Genomic DNA, 16,885 nt, shown 5'->3' on the forward strand with positions numbered 1-16,885 from the left:
ATAATTCTCTGATTGTCCTTTTTCCCCTTTTCAGAAGAAAAGTACTATATTTGTTCTTCTCAAGTCATCTGAAACCTTACCTGTCCTGTTCTTGAAAATAATTGCTAATGGTTCAGCAATTGCTTTAGACTAAATGACCCAGTAAGGTTTATTTATCTCTGTTTACTATGATCCTAAGACGGATAATATTTGGTGCCTGAGAAATTAACCAAAAAAAAAAGGAAACAGTGTAAAAAAACTTTGTGCAACATTTTGTGAAGCCCCATTCAATGTATTTGTTGGCTTAAACATAGTGTATGTTCCCCCAGTTCTAGTATAAATGTTCAATTGTTACTTTAGATAGGTTAAATATCTGTAGGACAAAGGAGGAGTTGCTGTAAGAGACTGTTCTAGATGCATGTGTTTTCTGTTATTACCGAATTGTTGCTAAATGATAAAAGGAGGCATTTAGAGAGTCACTGAAATAAGATCCAAACAATTTCAATTTCTTTTCTGTCGTTCTTTCATCACAAACCTCCCAGGGTTGAGAGGTACCTGCTGTGCACACATTTTTTTCATTCCATTTCTACTTAAAATTTCAAAACCCTTGAGCTCCCTGTCCTTTTCTCTAGCCACTAGAACACATTCAATTCCACAGTCTGCTGAACATTCATGGAATATCAGTATTTGGCATTGCTATCCTTTCAAATATTGGCAGTGTCAAATATGTCCTTTTGGCCATCTGCAGACTGTGTTCACGTTGTGAATTGGGAATATGTTATACAGCTTTACTCTTGTGAAATTCATTAGTTAAGGGGTTCTACATCTTAATTATTTAAAAGAAAAGTTATGTTTCTATGGATGTCGATTTCAAAACTAAATCATATTTACTCCGGTGCATACAAACACACAGGCAGGTTTCTGACAACAACAGATTCAGACACAAATACATGCAATAAACTCCTTTTCAGAATGCCTTAGCTACATGATTATGTATTTATCTATCCAGTCTACATTTTCCATGGTAGTTACATGGAAGTGATAATACCCAGATGTAACAGCCTTAAAATATTACTGTACTTCTCATTTTTGAAGCTAGCTATAATATATTTTAACTATAGAAACAGTCTGTCCCATAATACCTCACATGTGACAAAAGAATGCTTATAAGGAAACAAAAGATTTGTGGGGAAGACACTGAAAATAAAAGTCTAGTGCACCTCTTTTGTGCCCATCGACCCAGCTCTAAAATTGGTAAAACCAGGTCAACAGAGGAAAAACAAACTCTCCATCTGCGTTAAGTTACTGTAGGTTTATGAAGCAGAAAATACATTTGTATTCATATGCTTGAAAGAAGTATTTTGCCCTTAAAAATTAAAAAAATGAAAACATGCTGTTCTTCCTCTATATAACACTGTCTTTGTGTAACCCAAGTTATCTATGCTTATTGATTATGTATGCATATTGTGAACAGGCTTATTTTTAAAAGGATGCTTAGCTCCGAGGCTATGAGTAACATTTTCAAAAGCACCTAAGTAAGTGAGCTTTATTGACTTTACCCAATGTCACATATCAAGGAGTTCTGACAATAGTAACTACAAGTAAAAATCTTTCATGCAAAGAATGCATACGTTCAGTTTGTGTAGGTCCCAAATATAGCCTAGTAAATAAAGTGCCAATAGAAGATTATTATCTTAAGTTGTTTCAGAAGAGAGGAACTGAAATTATTAAGTCATTTAAACTCTTCAATGAAGAGAAAACAAAACCTGAAAGATTATTCTAGTGGCTGGTAGTTTCTGGATATATAAGACATATTGCTTTTAATATGATTGTAAGTTATGAACTCTATCTACATTGACATTGTGAGTGGGAAAACTTAAGAACCCAGAAGTATGTACTGAATGTTCACCCTTTTTTCTCTTCCACTATACCCACAAACCCTTCCTTCAATAAATCATGGTGTGGGTGAGTGAAAGCTAAAAATAACCTAGACTTTCAAGTAGAAATAAATATGGTACTGATTTAATACAATTGAAGTCAAGGGGAAATTTTCCACTGGTCTTAATGAAGAAGCTCAAACCCCTAAAGAAAAAATATCCTGAAGTTGAAATGTCTAAAATAAAAAGCATGCTGTGAAGATGATGTTCAGACACATACCTTAAAAAAAATTCTCCCAACTACTAGTTCTAAACTTTCCTGTTTAAGCAGCATTTTCTCTAGGTGGGCTTCTAAGCAGCTCTAAGAGTGTGAACTTTCCTGACTATAATCCCTTGACTCATTTTTATAGCCCCACCCTTAAGAGGGTGGACAGCTGGGCCTCCCAGGTGCATTTTATAAGGAAGACAGCAAACTGCCACCCTGGCCCCTAGGGAATCAATCATAGATATGCAGGCAAGCTTATTGAAAGATAAGGTTTTAGGAAAATAACCTCCCCACATCTTTTCTTTCTTATCTATGCTGACTCTGTTAGCGCTATAGAGCTTACTAAAATTGTACAGCTTAGGGAGTTATCCTTTAAATCAGGCAGCAGAGGTCTGTGCTTTTGGTCCTGAAGTTCAATTTTATAGGGAAGTGTTAGCACCGCTTCTACTGGAACTAAAAACAGTGGAGGGTGATTAATGAAAATCACTGAGACTAAACATCCCCAGGGAGGTACCACCAGAGTGGTTTGCATATACTGGGTCAGCTGGGTTTTCCGAAGACAGACAAAGAAAGGGCTTCTGGCATAAAAAGTATGCAGTTCTGGTCTCCCATGTTTAGGAACGATGATTTTAAACTGGAACAGATATAGGGAAGCTACTTGGATCATCTGAGGAATGGAAAACCTACCTTATGAGAGGAGTCTCAAAGAGCTTGACTTGTTTAGCCTAACCAAAAGAAGGCTGAGGGGAGATATGATTGTTCTCTATAATTACATCAGATGGCTAAATATCAGGGAGGGAGAGGAGTTATTTAAGTTAAGCACCAGTGTAGACACAAGAACAAATGGATATAAATTGGCCATCAACAAGTTTTGGCTTAAAATTAGGTGAAGGTTTCTAACCATCAGAAGAGTGACGTTTAGAATAGTTTTGAAGAGGAGCTGGGGGACAAAAAAACCTAACTGTCTTCAAGACTGATTTTGATAAACTTATGGAGAGGATAGTATTATGAGACTGCCTACAATGGCAGGTAGCCCATCTGTGACTGCTAGCAGCAAATATCTCCAACAGCCGGTGACAGGATAGTAGATGGGGAGGGCTCTGAGTTACTATAGACAGGGCCGGCTCCGGGATTTTGGCCGCCCCAAACAGCCAAACAAACAAACAAAAAAAGTCGCGATCACGATCTGCGGTGGCAATTCGGCGGGAGGTCCTTCGCTCTGAGCGGGAGTGAGGGACCGTCTGCCGAATTGCCGCCGAATAGCTGGACGCGCCGCCCCTCTCTGAAGTGGCCGCCCCAAGCACCTGCTTGGTAAGCTGGTGCCTGGAGCCGGCCCTGACTATAGAGAATGTTTTCAGGTGTCTGGCTGGTGGGTCTTGCCCACATGCTCAGGGTCCAACTAATCACCATATTTAGAGCCAGGAAGGAATTTTCCCCTGGGTCAGATTGGCAGAGCCCCTGAGGGTTTTTGACTTTCCTCTGCAGCATGGGACACGGGTCATTTGAAGGTTTAAACTAGTGCAAATGGTGGATTCTCTGTACCTTGAAGTCTTTAAACCATGATTTGAGGAATTCAGTAACTCAGCCAGAGTTTAGGGCTCTTGTGACAGACTTGACCAGGACCTGAGGACCACTGCAGGAGGCTTCAAAGCCCTGCCACACACTGTTGCAGAAAAGGGCAGTGGAGAGGGTCCTCCAAGCTGCCTAGAGTGGCTCTGTGGGACACAGACACTCAGGAAGGACAGCAGGAAGCATCCAATCATGGCCTAGCTGCTAGTATAAGAAGAGCTGCAGGGTCAGAGTAAGATCAGTTCCTTGCTGGAGGAATGTGGATAGTGTGTCTGGCTGGCTCAAGGAGCTACAGGACCTTGGACAGAGCAATGCTGGCAGAGACTGGAAGGAGTGAGAAGGAGCTCTGGGCTGGCAGCTAGGACTCAATCAGGACAAGGCCCTGAGGTAAAGGAGAAGAACGTGCTGGCACTGTAGAGAAGTAGCCCAGGGAATCATAGCAGCAATGCAGCTTAGTTAAAGGGCATGGCAGATGGCTGCTATCTTTACGGTACCTGGGTTGGGACCTGGAGTAGAGGGTGGGCCTGGGCCTGGGTTTCCCCATCAGCTACTGGGAAAGTGGCCTGGACTTGATGCATCCCAGAAGTGGAACTAAACTCCTTTAGTGGCCCAGTAGTTGAGCTGGGGCCTGAAAGACCCAGAGAGGGCAAGGACATTGCCTCCAAGGAGGGAGCACTGAAGTACTGCTCAATACCAGGGCTGAGGCCATTTTGAAGACTGCTGGACTAATTAAGGGCCTGAGCCCAGGGAGGGTTACAGGGGGAAAAAGGGAAAACTGAGGGGAACTGGAATAGCCCCCCTGTTGAACTCTTTTCCTGGAAGGGTTTTTTTTATTTCTCATACAGGCTGTGTGCGACTTGACTGGATGGCTGAGTCATTGAAGACCCACCACAAACTGAGAGAGAGTGTGTGGAAGTGCACACACTCGGACAGGGGCCACGCACAAGAGTTGAGTGCAACCCCATTACAAGTCTATTATAGTGAGTGGGTGAGGTTGTGTGGCCTTCAATGTGCAGGAGGTCAGACTAGATGATCATGATGGTCCCTTCTGACCTTAAAGTATTGTGATGCGTTATTTTGGAAAATGAAACTGGGGCTTTAAAACAAATTCCAGCATTTTCTCCAGGAAAGGCAGAAGTGAATCGAAGTTCTTCAGCTGGCTCCAAAAATACAAATGGAGGTGTGAACCGGAATGCAAATAGAGTAGACAACAGGCAGAAGCAGGGAAGGGATCAGATTCCCACTGCCAGTAACAAAGAAATGTATACCTGAGACAGCCAAGAAGGAGAGGGAATGTCTTTCCCCAGTCTGATTGCCCATGATCTGTGAAAATATAAAGAACCCTGATCCAGGTAGGCAGGCCACTGGTCCAGTTTTAAACCAGAGAGTCCTGCTTTTGCAATGTCTGGTACTGAGACACAACGTGATATGGTTTTGTCTGGTCTCGTTTGGGGGATGCCACAGTGGAGAGTGTGCTGCTCCGCTCCCTTCGGCATTGCTGTAAGTCTGGGTGCATGTAATGTTCTTTAGATATACTTCTGTACCACAGTTAGCACAATGGGGCCCTGATCATTGACTGGAGCTTCTGGGCACTACCACAAAACAAAGTAACAATTTCTATAACTTCTCATAAAGTTTACAAGCTGGAGTAAATGAGCTTGTTTCTGTTTTTTTTTGTTCCTGTGGTTAAAGTATCATACTTGTATATGAAAATTACTGTATTAAACCACTCAGTAAATGATCATTTAAATGTGTCTTTCCAATTTTTCATTACATTTTGCTTGGCAACATGGTATATAACTGTCTACTGATTTTTTTTTTTTTTTTTTTTGCGTAATGTGGAACTCTACTGACAAATATAAACAACTTTTAGAATTCATATCAGTAGTAAAACGGGCAGTTAGCTGAGAAAGAAAGGAGTAAATTTGGCTTACTTAACCTACAGTGGATAATTCAGTGGTACTGATACTTGCAGCTCACCAAGCAAGCTATTTGTCCCAGCAATTCTCTATAAATAATTTATAAGAGCTATGTTTACCAATAGGGCTTTTATAAAATGATCCTTCCAGAAAAGTTGAATTGCATCATTATACAAAATCATTGTGAGGGATTAGGCTGCTTCTTAAGCAGAGGGTTTTCAAGGAGTGCAAAAGGAAGTAGTTAATCTGCAAAACTCTTAAATTGTTATATAATAAAGGTCATGAGCACATAAGTGTGATTTAAACATGCTTTGCTAACTTTACAGGAATTACTGTTCTCCCACAGCTGATGCATTATATCTACACAGGAAAATTATTTTTCAGAAAGACTGACATCAAAGAAGCTATTAAAGAGTTGCCCAGTCTGGTTCAGTAAGTAAAGTTAAGCAGCAGCATTAGTCTTCCTTTTAAAGGTGAGAAATGTTGAAGTACAAGATTCAATTGTGTTTAATAGGATGCAACCCAAAAGTATCTAATAAAACAATGATTTCTTCTTAAAAGGAGACATACAATGCTTGTGGGGATGGGTGATAGTGAGTTTAGAACTCAGTTTAGCACCTAGTAGTCCACCCATGAGTGGTTGCCCTCAAAGATCATGTAGACAGAATACATTAGAAATGCATTTGGAAAAGACTGATAGTATTTTAATTAATGGAACACACTTGTGGTCCATTTATTGTAGCTGTGAGTTAAGCATTCAAATTGATCCAGCACAGGTGCATGTAATTGAGAGATATGCCTAAGATTGTGGATTTCACATTTAATTTGCCTGGAGAGTTGCAGATACAATGAAAATTGTATTAGTGGAAGCCTTCAGAAGGAACTGGGCCGGTTGACAGATTTAAGGTCTTTTCAAGTAGCTGAAAGAGGAAAGGCAGTAATCTGAACTCAGTTTCATAGGGAAAATTACATAGCAAAGCCTTGTGATGTAAACCAATGTAAAGTCTGTTTGTTTTGGGATAAGTATTCTTTAGCATTTGATACTAAACTTAGCTAAGGAGTTTTGAATTATCTGATCAGAAGCTTAAAGACAAAATTGAATGCCTTACAAAAGGTAAGGAAGTTTCAGGTCAGGTGAAATATGAAAATGTTAATCCTTGTAAAATCTAACTTTAGTTTAATATGTTTGGGAGTTTTTATAAGATTAAGAGACTAGAAAGAGCTATTTGTTTGTCCTGAAGATGTCAGTCATTTTGCTAAAAGGTACAATGTTCCTTTTTTTTCTTTAGCCACCCCTTGAAAGCAGGGTCCAGGAATACCAAATATAGGAATCTGAAGTTAGTCTCTTAATAAATGGCCTGAATTTCAAAAAAGCTGAGTTGTTAGCAGTGACTTCCCGTGGAAATCACAACATCCCAGTCTTGCAAGTCCTTATTAAAGTGATAGAAAATCAATAATATATGATGAAAGAACCAATGTGATGAGATGGCAACAGCTTTACAATACATACACTTAATAGTTCTGGGAAGTGAAGAATATTGTATCCAGCTGACACTCCAGGTGGAGTGCATGTAGCTCAGTTAAATTGTGGCCAGACAACATTTTACCATAAAATAATTGTGAATGATCAGATAAGACCATTCATAGAAGCATATTTTTTTCTGTTTAAAAAGCAATATTTATTCCTCAAATAGAACATCAGGAAAATAGTAAAAGCAACAAAAAATTGCAATATCATTCAGTCTTATGAGCTTCTTCACACTACAGGAAACTCCACACAGGAGATGATTTTACTCAACTCATTGCTTGGTCTCCTCTCAAAAAAACAAGGACAAGTGAACCTGGATTATCCCATCCAGAAAGAGGAAGTGAACAAGGTCACTATTAGAAATAATAATTCACCAGTACCAGATTTACTTAGTGGTGAATTTTATAAATCTTTATGGAAAAGTTAGCCTCCTATTTAACTAATGTCTACCATTATCTCCTGTAAGGAGGTTACTCCACTCTACCTTCAAAGAAGCTTTAATATCAGTTTTCCCACAGCTATGTAAAACTATTAATACCCTGCAAATCATCTAAATGCATCTTTCCTAATTCTTAGTTTTAATAGTTGGTGCTGCTCTTGTTATAATACTACAAAATGGAAATCTTTATCTATTCATAATCCCACTAATGAACTAACATCTCTGGAAATAATATTATCAAAAACAAATAATGTTGACAATTTTGAAAAAAGACAGTATTTCAGTATTGAAATACCTAACCACTCAAACAGAATACACAGAAAGATTTCTGTGAGTTAAGGCATTTGTTTTAAAGTAAGTGAAAAGAATAATTAATTACGTATATTAATTACAATAAAATGTTAGGTAATACAAAGCAAATGTACAGTAGAATGCCTTATAAATCCCTAGAGATTACTGAGTATAGGGGAAACTGGAAATCACAAGAATTTCTGTATGGTAACTGCTGGGAATTTATAACTCAGATGAACTCACCATCTAGTACCATGCCTAAGAATTTCAAAGGAACATTAGAGAACTAGGTACCCAGTTTCCATTGGGATTCAGACACTGTAGACTCCTTTGAAAAATCCGAGCTCCAGTTGTTAACCATGCTGTCTTTCAGCTCCAAAAAGTAAGAGGCAATGGCTTAAAATTTGCCATAATGTATCTAATTCACAATTTTCAAATTGCAGTCTAGATCTATCTCTATTTATCAAATCCTTTATCTTTGCTTTAAATTATAAAATAAGATACAAGACTATCTGGTATCAATATTTCCCTCCAATTACTTATATGAAGAGATAAGAAATAGTTAAAACAAAATTCAAATAAATAATAAAATGCAAACCCTTCCCTGCATAAAATAAGATATTATGACTCCATGAACAGCCTATTAGTAAGAAGGAGACAAATTTCAGTGACAGAAATACAAATATCAGGTGATGATTTGTCATTTAGATTACTTGATTCAATAATATATTTCATTTAAGTAAACTTGTATCACAGCCAATTCCAGATGAAATACCACATTGGCCCTGTGTATTATTAATGACATTTTGATCATCTGAACTCAGGGGTATTCTCTTTTCTCAGTATGATCCCTTTTTAATAAACCTAAAGCATATTTTACTTGAAGTATACCAGTAAAATGAAACAATTTGGATATTTTATGGTTATCATAAGCATCCTTGGATTTCAAAGAATAGCTATATTAAAGATAACAGTTTTCTTCCAAGTTATTTTGAAAGCTTTCCACATTGCTTCACCATGTTGTATTTCTCTGTTAGATCTCTACATGAAACCGTCTGGTGCTGGGAGAAGCAGGCTATTGATAATGATTTCAAGCAACTCCTCATGCTGCTGGTAAAGTTCATAGTCAATGACCATACATATGGATCATGGCCCTCAAATGAAAACTTATCTCTGAAGTAGTAATCATCATAGCACCCTTTAAGTTAAGGGAAATGTTGAGTCTAAGATATATGTTTGAGATGTATGATGATGCATGCATAAAAGTTAATCAAGCATTCAGAGTTGTGAGGGATTGTAGAGGACCACTAGCTCTGCCATAGTTAAGGTTAAAAACCCTTTTATGTTTAAAGATTGACTCTTCTAAGTGCTCTAATTGAATTCTAAATCTAATTGAATTCTCTTGAAATATACTGTGCCTCCAGGGGTGTAGGGCAGGGTTAGTGATCCAAATTGGGGTCATTTGAGGAGTTTCATTTCACAGCATTCAAAACCAGCATTTCACAAAGTACACAGATTCTGTCCATGGTTTTTGTGCACACTTGGGGATCTAATTATGGCTCCCACAGTTGCTTGACTCCTCAGCTAGTACATGGCATGCACTGCCTCTTTGGGGAAGTAATATTGAGATCATTATTAAAGGAAGAGTTAGCATTTCTGGATTAGTATGGGCTAAACACTCACGTGCCAAAAGAATTGAAATGTTCAGGTGCAACAAGACTAGGTGAGAGGGTTTCCAGCCACTCTGGTTTTATATGACCTTGGTGATTCAAGGGGACCTGCTGTGGCCATTGAACCTGAGCTAGACCCATTTACTGTTCATTCAAAATCTACCGTGGCAGAAATCTGAAAACCATCTGAATGCATGTTGCTATTTTCTTCCTCCATCCAGTTTTTGTTTGTGTTAACTTTAGGGAAATGTACGCTGCTAAGTTCTATAGATAATTTAGAAGGGATTCTAGCAGTATTTTGGAAGATTACGAATTTCACATACTTTATTCAGGGTTGTAAGTATGTTTGGACATGTAACTACCTGAGCTCATATCCCTACCGCTCCCATGTGGGAGCCAGGATCTGGGAGCACCCTACTTTTCTCCTTGCCTCCTGTGTGTGTACTGGGAACTGGGTCCCTCTCCCTGCTCCTCATGTGAATCAGAATTTGAGGGTGCAGCCTGAATAACAAATTTAAAACCCTGAAAACCAGGAAATATTTGCTTCCCTTGTGAAGGATGGGTGGCTGGCCAGAGTCGGGGGGGAGGGAGGAAGACTTGGTTGGGTGAGAAGCATGACTGGAGAGGCAAGGCCAGATTAATAGTTGGGGGCCTGGCTTCAGGAGGACATGTAGTGGGGGTCACAACATCTGGTTTACTGTACAACTCCGACTACATAACCAAGCAAGTGTGTGGCCCTCTAGTAAGCTTCTGCCTGTGATATACACAAGCAGCAGCACTGGGTGACAGACAGCAAGGGTTATTTTTTTTATGCTAATGGCTTCATGGGATAGGGGAGGGTTAGGTGGAAATGTTGTTTGGGGAGGTGAGCTATATGTGGCAGAGAATGGCAGGAGGAGCGGGGAGAGATGCTTACAGTTACTGTAACCGACATTGAACAAAATTGTCAAGATTTTTGGACATAATCCATAACTATGACTTGTCCTCCTACCCTGTTAGCAACTCCATCCTCCAAGCATTTCAAAGCATGACTATTATCACCATTCCACTATACAAAAGTGTACAGGGAGTGGGAGGACCACTAAGGAATCATATAACATTCTTTGTATTTAGCTAGCCTCATTGGGCTTCAAATGTAAACCAGTGTGATAACTAATACTGCTACATGACCATTAACACCTACTACAAATGTTTCTTTCCGTTCAAAAACCTAGGAAATTCAAACTCAAAATTTTGAAAACCAAGTAATACAGAGTTAAGGTACACACCAATGCAGTCTTAACTCTGTATCCCTGGACCTGGCAGTTGCCACTGAGAATTATCTGCCTGCATTTCAGTTGCATTCAGTGTGATAGGTATATCTGTATTGAATGCCAGAGGAATTAGTTGAAGAAGCTTGGCAGAGCTGTGCTTCTGGTATGAAGCAATTTGGGGAACCTCTGCCTTTTGAGTAGGAATCTAAACACCTTTCAGTGTTCCACATGTGTGTGATCAAAGGAAAGAGCTGCATGTGCACTTTGTAGTATCCAGTATGCCTAACTTCAGTGTTGAATTCTGTAGATTGTCAGTAGTGGTGAATAGAGGTCTTCTTGATAGGGGGACTGTCACCTGTGAGATGGGATATGAGTGGTTTGTAGGTTTAATGATGGGTAAGTTAAAGTATACTGTTAATTAGAGTACTGTACATAAGGTGAAGGAGATTTAAAATTTAGCAAGTGTGGGGTTGTTTCTGAGGAGTAGGTTCAGTGTTTGGGTTTAGATAAGGTGTATATAGCTACTGTTCAGCACAGCTCACCTAAACACAAATTCTGCCTGAGCAAAGAAAAAACATTAAACTATGTCCTACAGCAGTCATTTTGCCTGTTCAATGACTGTTCTGCATTCTCTCCAAAGGCAGTGTGTGAATATGTGTTTTATGAGCATGTTGAGGCACTGTTCAGAGATCAGTTAAGGTTGCATTGACATTACTCCTGGGATATTCTGTGCCTAAAAATGTTGTACACTATATTTTTAAATTATGCATGTTTTATTTGTCAAAATAACAATTAATCAGTCCAGCTTCAATTATTTTGGTAATTTATTTCAAAATACCTGTCAAATGTTTCAACAATACAGACAAGAGCAAAAAAGATTCCCCCAGGAATCAGGAATAGAGATATAAGAAACCCTTACAACAACTCTGTTCCAGTTCGGGAGTACTGGAGGAGGCTGTGCAGGGCCCCCAGAGCCCAGACACCCACAATTCCCTCCCCTCATAGCCCATCCGCAGGGCACCTCTCCACTCAGAGTCCAGCTGCAGGGCACAACCCAGCCTAACACCCACACTCCCCTCCCCAAAGAGCTCAACTCCGGGGCAGCCCCCAGAGACCAGCACTCCCCTCCCCACAGAGCCCAGCCACAGAGTAGTTCCCAGCCCAGACACCAGCACCCAGAGAACCTTTACTCCCCCCAAATTCTTTACTGTCCCACTGGAGGACAAGGTGTGGTGTGGCCCTGCCCTTCATCATCCTTTGCTGGGTCTCCCAGGCCCTCTCCCATCCCCATCCCCAGCTTAATGCAAGCTGGGTTCTGCAAAGTCCAGCAGCCCCTCATGGCAGCCAGAAATTATGTGTCGGGAAATAGGGGATTCTGCAAAAATTCTGCATTGCAAAGTGGTGCAGAATTCCCCCAGGAGTATGACATGTACCTTTTTTTTCTATATTTCCTAGTTTTTTGGAAGTTTGCGTTTTGCTGAATACAATGTTCTGGAAGGACAGAAGACAACAGTGGGTAACCTTAACTGTGCATTAGCGAAGTTCTTTGTCATCAATGTTTAGGTTCTCCTTTAAGAACAAAGTCCAATTTTTTGAGGAAGCATTTCCTAATGGACTGGACACAGGGCTAGGATCCAGGGGTTCTAACCTTAACCCTCCTCTGGATCCAACTAAGTTTTTGGAAGTGTAGGGGACAATTTCCTGGTGCAAGTGCTGGAGGAACCAGCTAGGGGCAGAGCTATTCTTGACCTGCTGCTCATAAACAGGGAAGAATTAGTAGGGGAAACAAAAGTGGATGGGGACCTGGGAGGCAGTGACCATGAGATGGTCGAGTTCAGGATCCTGACACAAGGAAGAAAGGAGAGCAGCAGAATACGGACCCTGGACTTCAGAAAAGCAGACTTTGACTCCCTCAGGGAACAGATGGGCAGGATCCCCTGGGAGAATAACATGAAGGGCAAAGGGGTCCAGGAGAGCTGGCTGTATTTTAAAGAATCCTTATTGCGGTTGCAGGAACAAACCATCCCGATGTGTAGAAAGAATAGTAAATATGGCAGGCAACCAGCTTGGCTAAACAGTGAAATCCTTGCTGATCTTAAATGCAAAAAAGAAGCTTACAAGAAGTGGAAGATCGGACAAATGACCAGGGAGGAGTATAAAAATATTGCTCAGGCATGCAGGAGTGAAATCAGGAAGGCCAAATCACATTTGGAGTTGCAGCTAGCAAGAAATGTTAAGAGTAACAAGAAAGGTTTCTTCAGGTATGTTAGCAACAAGAAGAAAGTCAAGCAAAGTGTGGGCCCCTTACTGAATGAGGGAGGCAACCTAGTGACCGAGGATGTGGAAAAAGCTAATGTACTCAATGATTTTTTTGCCTCTGTCTTCATGAACAAGGTCAGCTCCCAGACTGCTGCACTGGGCAGCACAGTATGGGGAGAAGGTGACCAGCCATCTGTGGAGAAAGAAGTGGTTCGGGACTATTTAGAAAACTGGATGTGCACAAGTCCCTGGGGCCGGATGCGCTGCATCCGAGGGTGCTAAAGGAGTTGGCGGATGAGATTGCAGAGCCATTAGCCATTATTTTTGAAAACTCATGGCGATCGGGGGAGGTCCCGGATGACTGGAAAAAGGCTAATGTAGTGCCCATCTTTAAAAAAGGGAAGAAGGAGGATCCGGGGAACTACAGGCCAGTAAGCCTCACCTCAGTCCCTGGAAAAATCATGGAGTAGGTCCTCAAGGAATCAATTATGAAATACTTAGAGGAGAGAAAATTCATCAGGAACAGTCAGCATGGATTCTCCAAGGGGAAGTCGTGCCTGACTAACCTAATTGCCTTCTATGATGAGAACTCCCTCTGTGGACGAGGGGAAAGCAGTGGATGTGTTATTCCTTGACTTTAGCAAAGCTTTTGATATGGTCTCCCACTGTATTCTTGCTGCCAAGTTAAAGAAGTATGGGCTGGATGAATGGATTGTAAGGTGGATAGAAAGCTGGCTAGATCGTCGGGCTCAACGGGTAGTGATCAATGGCTCCATGTCTAGCTGGCAGCCGGTTTCGAGCAGAGTGCCCCAGGGGTCGGTCCTGGGGCCGGTTTTGTTTAATGTCTTTATTAATGATCTGGAGGATGGTGTGGACTGCACTCTCAGCAAGTTCGCAGATGACACTAAACTGGGGGGCGTGGTAGATACACTAGAGGGAAGGGATTGGATACAGAGGGACCTAGACAAATTAGAGGATTGGGCCAAAAAAAACCTGATGAGGTTCAACAAGGACAAGTGCAGAGTCCTGCACTTAGGACGGAAGAATCCCATGCACTGCTACAGACTAGGGACCGAATGGCTAGGTAGCAGTTCTGCAGAAAAGGACCTAGGGGTCACAGTGGATGAGAAGCTGGATATGAGTCAACAGTGTGCCAAGAAGGCTAATGGCATTTTGGGCTGTATAAGTAGGGGCATTGCCAGCAGATCGAGGAACGTGAACGTTCCCCTTTATTCGACATTGGTGAGGCCTCATCTGGAGTACTGTGTCCAGTTTTGGGCCCCACACTACAAGAAGGATGTGGAAAAATTGGAAAGAGTCCAGCGAAGAGCAACAAAAATGATTAGGGGTCTGGAGCACATGACTTATGAGGAGAGGCTGAGGGAACTGGGATTGTTTAGTCTCCAGAAGAGAAGAATGGAGGGGGATTTGATAGCTGCTTTCAACTACCTGAGGGGGGGTTCCAAAGAGGATGGAGCTCAGCTGTTCTCAGTGGTGGCAGATGACAGAACAAGGAGCAATGGTCTCAAGTTGCAGTGGGGGAGGTCTAGGTTGGATATTAGGAAACACTATTTCACTAGGAGGGTGGTGAAGCACTGGAGTGCGTTACCTAGGGAGGTGGTGGAATCTCCTTCCTTGGAGGTTTTTAAGGCCCGGCTTGACAAAGCCCTGGCTGGGATGATTTAGTTGGGAATTGGTCCTGCTTTGAGCAGGGGGATGACCTCCTGAGGTCCCTTCCAACCCTGATATTCTATGATTCTAAGTGGATTTGGACAAATCACCTGAACTCTGATTTCAGTTTGTCAATGTATAAATTATGGATGTTACTTACCTACTTCATAGGAGGTGTTTGAAGATTAAAGATGTCTTTCTGAAGTTCTGAAAATAATGTAACATGCTATATTATTGATGGGTGTGATTGTTGAGGTTTAAGAACCTAATACCAGGTAGAGAAAGCACTATTTTATATTCAAAGTGGGGAAGAGACTTATTTATTACTTTCTAAATTGTTCCCCCATCCCATAAACACACACATGTGGTTGAACTACCTTTTCTTTTCCCTGGTCTCCATCAGGGCTAAACAGCCTTCTGCATAACTTGCAATGTTAGCTGCAGCAGTCTCTTATAGGTCGTTCTGACAGCCAATGATTATTCATGATGTTGAATGCTCTAACCTGCCTAAGGACAGCTTTCCACCTACTTTACCTCAGTGGAAGAAAACATCAGGAACGGGGTCAAAAAACTGGCTCTTATGGTCATTTAAAGATATCTCTCAGACCCATTTAGAAAGAGACTTCATCTGTGGAAACTTCACTATTTTCACTTACAACACTAGTCTATGTAGATGGTGATTTCGAAATGGAAGTTCTACCACATTCTATGGAACAGCAGCTGGGGAACCCCACAAAAATATTATTGAGCCCTCTGATTATAATTATCATTAGCTGCTCAACCATCAAATTCCACAACAATGTGGTCCAAGTAGCATTTGTTGCTAGAAAGGCTCAAGTGACTTCTGATTTGTGACTTCCTTGTACTCTACTATTTCAACATCTCTAAAATATGTATTGGATTCTCTTCAATCATTCTCTGCATATAGAATTACAGAACTGTAGGACCGGAAGGGACCTGGAGAGGTCTTCAGTCCAGTCCCTTGCACTCAAGGCAGGAACAAGTGTTATTTAGAGCATCCTTGATGAGTGTTTGTCTAACCCACTCTTAATCTCCAATGATGGAGATTCCACAACCTCCCTAGGCAATTTGTTCCAGTGGTTAATTACCCTTAGAGTTAGGAAGTTTTTCCTAATGTCCAACCTAAAATGCCCTTGCTGCAAGTTAATCCCATTGCTTCTTGTTCTGTCTTCAGAGATTATAGAGAATATTTTTTTTTCTCTCTCCTCCTTGTAACAACCTATTATATACTTGAAACTGTTATCAGGTCCCCCTTCAGTCTTCTCTTCTCCAGACTAAACAAACCTTTTTTTTTTTTTTTTTTAAATCTTCCCTCATTGGTCACGTTTTCTAGACCTTTACTCACTTTTTGTTGCTCTTCTTTGGACTTTCTCCAATTTGTCAATATCTTTCCAGAAATGTGGAGCCCAGAACTGGACACAGTACTCCAGTTGAGACCTAATCAGCGGAAAGTAAAGTGGAATAATTACTTTTCATGTCTTGCTTACAACATTCCTGCTTTCTTTTGGTTTTTTTTCTACAATGTTACGCTGACTCATATTTAGATTCTAATTCACTATGACCCCCAGATCCCTTTCCACCGTACTCCTTCCTGAGCAGTCATTTCCCATTTTGTATGTGTGCAACTGATTTGTTCCTTCCTAAATGGAGTACTTTGCATTTGTCCTTATTGAATTTCATCTTATTTACTTCAAACCATTTCTCCAATTTGTCCAGCTCATTTTGAATTTTAATCCTATCCTCCAAAGCACTTGCAAAGCACTTCCCAGATTGGTATCATCCTCAGACTTTATAAGTGTACTCTCTATGCCATTATCTAAATCAATGATGAAGGTATTGAACAGAACCGGACCCAGAACAGATCCTTGCAGGACTCCATCAATATGCCTTTCCAGCTTGACTGGGAACTACTCTTTGGAAATGGTTTTCCAACCAGTTATGCACCCACCTTATAGTAGCTGCACCTATTGCATGGTTTTTGTTCATTTCATGTTCAGTATAATCCTTATGTTTATCACAAAGTTCTATGCACTTTTAGCTGTTTGTTATTACATTTACTGTTATTAGTACATGTTAGACAGGTTACCACATTTTCCAAAATGGAGTTCAGGTGTCCATCATGGCATCTGAGACAAAGGATAACT

This window comes from Terrapene carolina, unplaced genomic scaffold (assembly GCF_002925995.2).
Source record: "Terrapene carolina triunguis isolate 2854851 unplaced genomic scaffold, T_m_triunguis-2.0 Scaffold18, whole genome shotgun sequence".
In the NCBI taxonomy this organism is placed as follows: domain Eukaryota; kingdom Metazoa; phylum Chordata; order Testudines; family Emydidae; genus Terrapene; species Terrapene triunguis.